This window comes from Oratosquilla oratoria, chromosome 14 (assembly GCF_046742065.1).
Source record: "Oratosquilla oratoria isolate Oo_2021 chromosome 14, ASM4674206v1, whole genome shotgun sequence".
Classification (NCBI taxonomy): domain Eukaryota; kingdom Metazoa; phylum Arthropoda; class Malacostraca; order Stomatopoda; family Squillidae; genus Oratosquilla; species Oratosquilla oratoria.
In genome coordinates, this window is record NC_134790.1 from 68,686,513 (window position 1) to 68,696,141 (window position 9,629).

A 9,629-nucleotide genomic window follows, 5' to 3' on the forward strand; every position below is an offset into this window, starting at 1 on the left:
AGGAACTCTAGAAGTGATTATAGAAATAGAGGATCTGGACATAGAGTAAGAAGCACTTCAAGGAACGCTAGAATTCAATGTTACAATTGTAATACCTGGGGGCATAAATCACAAGACTGCTATTATGAAATCATTTGTAGAAATTGCAAAGATGAGGGTCATGATGAATATCATTGTAGAAACCCATCTTTCTGCATGTATCATAAAAGGATTGGACATAGAACACATGAATGTAGAAATTTTCGTATGCACTCCGAAACAAGAGGAAAAAACCCAGGCACAGAATAAAACAATACTACAGAACCCCCCCCCCCCCCCATAGAAATACACATAGACAGTATCGTGTTAGGGATAGGAGTGATAGAAGGGTGAAAGAAAACTCCAACATCATAGATAATTGTAAACTGACTATTACAATTAGAAGGACTTCTGTAGGAACTCTCATTGCTGTTAGAGTACTCAATAAACCTATTCAAATATTTATTGATACAGGATCCGTAGTTAATGTTATAGCTAGTAGAGTTTTAAACCAATTGAAACCAAGAGTGAAAATCTTGGAATCAATCCATTACTCATTGCAAGGAGTAACTGGAAATTAGTTGAAAACATTAGATGAGATTGAACTAGAAGTCATTTTATATACAAATTGACATTTGCACATTTCAGTGATAGTTATAGAAGAATATGTTTTCCCAGGAGATTTACTGATAGGATTTGCAACTATGAGAATGAGAACAGGATTATATATCCTGCTGAGTTAGGTATCTCAGTGAAATCACAGTTAATTCCATTTTTAAATCAACCAGACTTAAAACCAGTGACAGGAATCAAAGAATCCATTGAAATAGAAAATATAACATTTATATTCTAGATAACGAGGCAGAGTGGTCCAGACCAACCGAAAATAAAGTCACATATAGTGAACCCAACTCAGATTTTCAAGAAATCCCAGAAATTACTAATTCATCAACTACAAATGAAGCCTTGCAAATTGTGGATGGTGGCGTAATAAAGTCGACATTATTACACTCCAGAACAATTAACAGGGTTTTGGTGCACTTGAAAGGAGTCATTGTAGACTGAAATTTTAACCAATTAGATTAAAAGATTTGAAATTGGACTCAGGAATTCATAAGTCAAATAAGAACATGGTAGGAATATTAGTGATTAGTACTTTGAATAAAGACATAGTCTTAAGAAAGGGTACACAAATAGGATGATTCCAAGTGTTTTCAAAACTCATCAAGATTTTAAATGGGAGTACTGAGGAGGTAGAATTACCAACTTAATCAATGTGTTCAGTTCAGGAAGAAACAGAATTGGGAAAGAAATATAAGAATCAACTAGAACCTACTAATTACCCTGAGTTTGATAATAAAAAAAATTATTTGCTTCGCTCTTCATGCACAATAAAGCAATTGCTTTGCCGGGGGACGCATTAGGCAAAATAACTGTTTTAAAACATTAGATCAAATTAAAATCGGGGACTCAACCTATCTATATACTTACCTAAAGAGTACCACATTCTAAACTAGCTATTGTAGATAAACTGATAACTTAAATGTTATCGAAGGATATAACTGAACATGGTAAAATTGAGTGGAACTTCCCTCTGATTCTGGTGCCAAAATCAGACGGTAACATGCGCCCAGTTATTGATTATAGGAAATTGAATAAGCATACAATACGTGGCCGATTACTGTTACCGATGATAGGGGAAATTCTTAGAAGTTTGGGAACTGAGAACAGGTATTTTAGTACTATATATATCAAACCTGCTTTTTGACAAATAGGATTGCATGAAGACTCACGAGAATTACAGCATTTTCTACTCCAACGGGACACTATGAGTTCAAACGAATGCCAATTGGGTTATGTAATAGTCCATTAACTTACATGAGGTTGATGAATACAGTTCTAGATGGCTTGTTAGGAAACACTACCAGTGTATTTCTAGATGATATTCTAATAGTTTCCCAAACGGCAGCTGGGCACTTTAAGAAATTAGGTTTGATATTCTCAAGACTAGTTGAAGCAGGATTGAATCTGAAACTTGAAAAACGTAAGTTTTGGCAGGACAGTGTTATTTATTTGGGACATAAGTTAGACAGGCATGGACTTAGTACAGTAAATTCAAAGGTTGACGCAGTAAAGAATTATCCAGTAACAAGCAATGTAGAAAAAGTTAGAAGTTTCTTGGGATTGACAGACATAGCTAATTCATTAAGTTCTTTGTTGAGGAAAGCCTCAAAGTTCACGTGGGGACCTGCACAACAGCAATCTTTTGACAAGTTGAAAGACAAACTTACGAGTTCTCCAGTTCCAGTATTTCCAGACTATGATAAAGAGTTCATTCTTTGCACTGATGCATCTGACATAGGATTAGTAGGCATACTGATCCAAGAGAGAAATAGAACTTTGAAACCAATAGCTTACACATCTAGACTTTATAATAGTGCAGAGAGAGGAAACTACTCTATAACAGAAAGAGAAACCTAAGCAGTGATATATTCATTAGAAACTTTTTGAGATATGATACTGGGATAACCAATCAGAGTGTGGACTGATCATACAGCTATTCAGAACTTATTTAAGCATAAGAATCTTAGGGGCACACTAGCAAGATGGTTTGCCATACTTAAGTGCTATGAGATTAGATTTAGATATATTTCGGTTATAAAGAATGTTACAGCAGATGCACTTTCTAGAAACGTTAGCCAACCAACGACAGGATTGATCAATTTTGTTTGTAGTATAGATGAGTTAGTAACTTTAGATGAGGAAATGCTAGTAAGAGAACAGTATTTGATGAACCCAAGAAGAAATCCTCCAAAACTAGAGGAATTTCATTTGACTAATGGACTTTTGTATAGAAAAACAGTTGTAAGTGGAAAGATATTTCTAGGAGCCCAGTGAATCAGTTGGTAATACCACAAACTCTTGTACAAGAGGTATTGAAGTTACTTCATGATAGTGATTGTAGTTCACATCCAAAAAAGGATCAAACTTATAGACAAGCACAGCTTAAATACTTTCGGCCAGGTATGAAGATAGATATATATGATTATATAAAAAACTTTTTGAAATGTGTTAAGGTGAAAGGATATACACCAAAACCTGCTCCTATGTTATCATATCCCATTCCGCAGAAACCTTGGGAAAGAGTTCACATAGATACATTGGAGTTACCTATGTCTGAGAATGGATATAAATATGTATTTGTTGCTATTGATTATTATTAAAGATTTTGTATTTTACAACCCATTCCAAATACAAAAAATGGAAACAATTGCTTCAGTAATTTATGATCAGATAATCTGTAATTTCACTACACCTAAAATTTTAGTTTCAGATAATGGAACTGAATTTAATAACAAAATCTTAGAAATTGTATGTAAATTACTTAAGAGCAAGAAAATCAATATTTCAGTGAATCATCCTCAGAGTAATGGGGTTGTAGAGAGGTTAAATAAGAAAATCATTACATGTCTTAGAGGTATGATAAGTCCTCATAGTATAACTAGAGATGCTTGCATTCCTTGTGTTAAATGTACTCTGAACAACGAAATTAACATAACAACAGGTGATACACCTCGTTTTGTTATTTTTGGGGAGGACAAAATTATTCCATATGAAATCTTGATTGCAGAACAGAAACCTGTGTATAATATAGATGATAATATCTCAAATAGGATAAATATGTTTCAAACTATACACCAAAGAGTGAGGGAGCATATGCAAGGGTATACACAAGAGATGAGAAAGCAACAACTCAAAATAGCACAAAAAATAGAATCAGAAATAGGAGATTTAGTCATGGTCAAACTATATTCACCCTATATTAAACTTTCATCGAGGTACTCAGGTCCATATAGGGTAATTGATTTTGCAGGTGGAAATAAATACAAGATCTTACACTTAGAAACTAGGAAAGTGTCAATTAATCACTTAGATATGAAGAAGGTTAGGATACAATTTGATGAGGAGGATACATGTGACACTCAGTGTATTAGTTTTAAAGAAACTCTAAACCCAGAAGAGTATAAGGAGTATGTTGATAAAATAATTTGTGAATTAATGATTAATCCAAATACGCTTTGCAGATGAAGAATGCAGTAACTTTTGTAATTTGTATGGTGCTTGATTGTGATTGGAGACCTAAACTACAGGAACTTGTTCTACCTGGAGCTTTCGTCAGACATGAAGACCTGGAGCTTGGTCAGTCATGAAGACTTGGAACTTTGCCACTAAGTATCAAACTATATTTCTTTTGTGAAGCATTGAAATTCTTATGCAGTGTGTCCTAGACAAAAAAGTGAAATAAGTGTATGTGAAACAAATATGAAATTATGAAGAGACCCTTTACAATGCTGTGTATATAACTTTTATTGCATATTGTCTATCTCAACATCTTTGAAAAGATGAAAATATTCTTCATTAAAATCTAATGTTGCCGTTCTTGATGAAATTAGTGAGTTTTGCAAATCTATTTTGACAATTATTTTGTGTTAATGACTTTTTGTTGTTTCTGACATTTGTGCTATTCGATATGTCTGCTTCATTGTCTTCTTTTAAAAGTGCCACTGACATATTTGCATTTTTAAATGGTTGCTTATCTCTTTGTTGTGTTTGGGATATGTTTTGATGATATAATCTATATTGCCAGTTTATGCAGAAATACTTTTAGATATTTAGCTTTTTGTATATGAAAATTTTCAAGTATTTATTAGCAAGCCCTGAAAGAAGGTAGTAGAAAATAATTGGTCGAGACGACCAAGGGTAGCTGCCGAGCCCTGGAAGAGGCTGGTAGATAAAGGCAGACAAGTAGGTAGATAGAGGGGTAGGTGGCGAGAATTTCATTTTTACTGGTTAGATATTTGGTAAACACAAGCAGCAAAGGAGTTGCATAACTTTGCTCACCTTCTTAAAGTTTATAAACAGCCGCTAGGGTACAAATTTTAATGCTGACGTGACAATATGTTAACAAATCTATTCCGCTTCAATGTTGAGATTGCTTGTGTAAGCAGTATTGCTTAAGACGGTGTAACAGTCTTTCTGATCGGAGAAGGATGGAGGAGAAAAATTTATTGATACATGGGAGAAAAGTTACGCCCTTAGGAGAGGCACTTATTTGTAACAATCAAGATCATTGGATGAATTAAGTGGTGACATCGAAACAGAGGTGGTTTAGTGAGAGAATTGGGGATCCCAGGTGGGGAATCCTCTGGTGTACCTAAGACAATAACGTTATAAAAAATTAGTGGAGAAGAAAATCAAGAAAAGCTAACTAAGTTTAATTTACCCCATCCAGAAACATTACTAACTTGATAGAGAATATTTGGTGAAGGAAAGTGAAGGAATAAATTTAATAGAAGGGAACATTTAAATTGAATTAAACCAGTAATTACGGAGGGACAGGAACTGAAAGCGATGGGGTCGAAACTCTTAAGAACATGTGGAAATAAATTCTATTTCCATTCACATAGGTAAGATGCAATTTTACGAAGGGGTGGCTCGACTGCTACGCCTGTAACGGGGAAGAGGAGTAGGTGGGAGAAATTGAGAGGGTTGGTGAGAGTCCTCTATAGAAGGGATCTAACTGATGATAGAACGTTCTCTATGTCGAGACAACGGGGAACTCTTTTGATATGATCTTTGTACAAGACGGTCTTTATAAGATTGTGTAACCTGAGTGATTCGACTTTATTATTTGACTCCTGTCTAACGATACGAAAATGTCCAGTGAATTTAGGGGAATGCTTTGAGGTGGGGGTGTGATTGAGGGTTTAACAATGTCTTCAAGTTCAAAATTACAATATCTCGTTGATTTGTTATGCAGACGCGTCATATCATCCTTGGCGAGGAGAGTATTATGGATTCTTTTGAAAAGAATATAGAAATTAACTACTTTGACCTTAACACAATCATTGAAATTGCAGATGGGAGGTGATTCTGAAACAAAAAGGTCATATGGGACTCTTTTGTCTGAGCCATAGAGGACAAAATAAGGTAATTTCGATATCGATCTGTTTATGGCACTGTTAATGCAAGCTAAAATCATATGGGCATATTTATCCCAAGAAGGGTGAAGATCGGAAGCAAGGTGTCGAAAAACATTGAGAATCTTTCAGTTGTGGCGTTCCACTAAGCCATTTGAACAAGGGTGGTAAACAGTACTATTACATTTTGTGATGTGAAAGGATTTACAAATATTTGAAAGAATCACGATGTTAAAATCAGTCCCGTTTTCAGAAATCAGAGTTTTAGGTCTAGTGAAGGGACAGATGCATTTGTTAATAAGGGTATTTGCCAAGTGTTGTGCAGTCTTGTCTAGTAGGGGAAAAGAATACAGAATCGAGAGAAATGACCGACATAGACGAAGAGGTATTGATTTCTGTTACTGTATTGAATGGTTCGTAAGGAGTAGGATAAGTTAAAATGGAAACATGACCGCTGATATAACCTTTACGTGACGCGCAGGAATGACAAGCATCTATGTGGGAGTGTATATCCTTTATCATGATTAATAATAATTAATTCAATCTGGCTTGTGTAACGCATATCTCCTTGTCATGCTGTGTGGTAATGGGGGAATCCTGTAGGATTTTCAGAACTTCATGAATTAGGTCCGTAGGAGCTACAAGCTAAAACACTGACCGGTTGGGTTCATATTTGTTCGAGGAAGTATGTAACACGTTTTCATAGAGAGCCTGATTTTTGCGCTGCACCTATGCGTGCTTCTTAAGAGTTACTAAAATGGGAATTTGAGCAATGGTCGCGACATGGTGTCTGAGAGCTACTAAGTTCACTTTACCCTGATCAAAATAAAAGGTGGGCATGAACTCCTATATCATAAGGAACCAGCGAGCAGGTTTTCCTGGTAGTTTTTTTTTTTTTTTTTTTTTTTTTTTTTCTTTTTTTAAGAGCTGTAAGATTGGTTGATGGTCCGTATAGATGTGTATGTCGTGACCAAGGATGATTTTTTTGAAGTGTTTGAGGGCGTATACTACAGCTAATACTTACATGCCTTTACCTAAGTAACTTTACTCGTGTTTGTTGAGTGTGCTGCTAGCGTAGGCCTTTGGTTTGAATTTCGTGTCGTGTTGTTGCATGAGGACTGCGCCGAGTCAGGTGTAAGACGCATCTGTGTATATTGTGAAAGGAAGCTTGTGGTTTGGAAAAGCAAGGACAGGTGCCGTAGTTAAGGCTCGCTTTAAGTCATTAGAGGCTTTCTCTTGGTCAGGTGACCAATTAAAGGGGGTGTCCTTTTTAAGTAGCTAAGTTAATGGTGCTGCTATGCCAGCGTAACCTTGAATGTATTGCCTGTTAAAAAAATGATAGACCAAGGAATGAACATATTAGGTCAACAGCAGTAGGGAGTGGAAAATTAAAGACTGCCTTGACCTTGTCCTGCGAGGATAAAGTTACTTGAAAGTTAAGGGCATGCCCAAAGAAGTGTATATCTTTCTGAAGGAGGGAGCACTTCCTAAGCTTTAGTTTGAGATCTGCCTTTGTTAGTCTTGAGAAAATAATGTTAAGAGTGTGTAAGTGTTTGTTAACGGATTTCGAAACGATGATCACATCATCGAGGTACATAAACACAGAATGGCTTATAAGACCTACAAGGACTTTGTGCATAAGACGTGAGAATACTGAAGGAGCTGAAACGAGACCCATGGCCTGTGGGGAGTGATAAACGCTATACAGAGTCTAGACTCTGGAGTAAGGAGAATCTGGAAATATTCTGACATAAGGTCTAAGGTCGTGAACACTACGTTGTTTTCACCGACGGAGTGTAAGAGGTCTTGTAATACAGGATCGGGTGTCTATCTGGCATAGTTATCCTATTTCATTCCCTGAAGTCTACTACTGGGCGGAAGGAACCATCGTGTTTAGGGACAGCAAGGAGAGGGAAATTCCATTCACCGATTGATGCTTCAATGATGCCCTGAGTAATCATGTCCGGGATAAGGTTATCTACAACCATAATTTTCTGTGTGGCATTCTGTATGTTGGAATGTAACGTGGTTTGGAGTTCTTACGAAGGGGTATGTGATGCTGAATGAGGTTAGTAACTCCGAGGAGTTCACCTGGAGTGGCAATATTTTGTCTGAACTTGTTGCAAACTGCAAACAAGTCTGCTCATGCATCAAGGAAGTCTATGGGGTTGAAAGGTGATGCATCAATGTGTTCATGTGCTATGGATACGTCGGAAGTTATTATACAAGCTTGAGAACTAAGGAATTGGTCATCCATTACTTTGATGCGTGAGAGATATACTTCAAAATCACAAATGCTTGTACCAACTATGAGATGGAGGGATGCGTTAGTGTCATTGGCATTCAAAATGCAAGTGTGACCTTTCTTTGACTTACAGCTGATGGCTGAAAGGAGGGAGGTGCAAGTGACACAGCAAGTTTCTGGCATACAAAGTACATTGGTGTCTAGAGCTTGAAAAACTCATAAGTGTATTTTTGTTTACTCACGAGGAAACTGTCTATGGACTGATGAACACTGCGTGAGTGTTTGAATGTAGATAATACTTCTGAGACTGAGGTGGATGTGATGTTGATTTCCTCTATGAGGGGCAAGAAATTTTCCTCAGTCGATGAAATACCAACGGTATTTAATGGGCATTTAGTCCTGCGTCAGCTGATTTGGACATGCGGGAGGAGTTAGTACGTCTGTTATATTTGAAATTCATGTTCACAGCCGTCAGTAAAATGAAAGAGATAGAGTCCTGGGGAAGGCTTGGAGTGGTTGACCACTGGGAATTCTGTTGTATGAAGGTGGTGGAACAATTTGAACTAGCAGCTGGTGCATCCTCGTATGATGTGATGGAGTAGAATTGAAGGAAAAGAGTACAAGCAACTGACGAGGGGTCATGGTTTGCCTGTGCCTGTTCGGCCACATAAATGTGATTTACGTTATGAGGAATTGCTAATGGTAATGCAGGGAAGAAAAGGTTTGCATAAGTTATACCATTTTGAACAAGGTAAATGACTATGCTATGTTGCTTTATCATTTCTAAACCTATGAGAATATCAGCAGGAAATTGAACGTCATCTACGTAGGCCGTGACTGGAGTGGATAGGCACTGATCTTTTAAGCTCATGTCTAAGGAGAATTTACCGACGATTGAGAATGGTACAATATCTACATTGCAAAAATTGGCATCGGGTAGTTTCAAAATGGTGACACGTTTTCTTGCAGTGCAAAATATATAGAAACTCTAAATTGACATTATATTGACTGGGGAACCCGTGTCAAAAAAGGTTGTCACTTTGGTGTTACTAGAAGTTGTACTGAAAGTTAATAAAGAGGAGGACGTGCCTGGGATATCCAGGGTATGCACAGGTAAGGTTGATGAGGAAACTTCTGGGTATGAAGTGACTTGCCTCGATGTGTAATGAATATTGGTGTTCGGTAGTCATAAACGAGATGTTTTAAGTAAATGTCTTGCGGTAGAGTGATCCAAAGAGTTTGGTCTGTGTTGCCTCCATGCTAACAGCATACGACAACGATCACTAGAGTGGAAACGTGTTCCGTGATAATCGCAGTGGCAGTTTGCTTGTGAAGGTTGTCTATGGTAGCATATGTTTACAAGGTGTCCTGTTTATGACAGTATG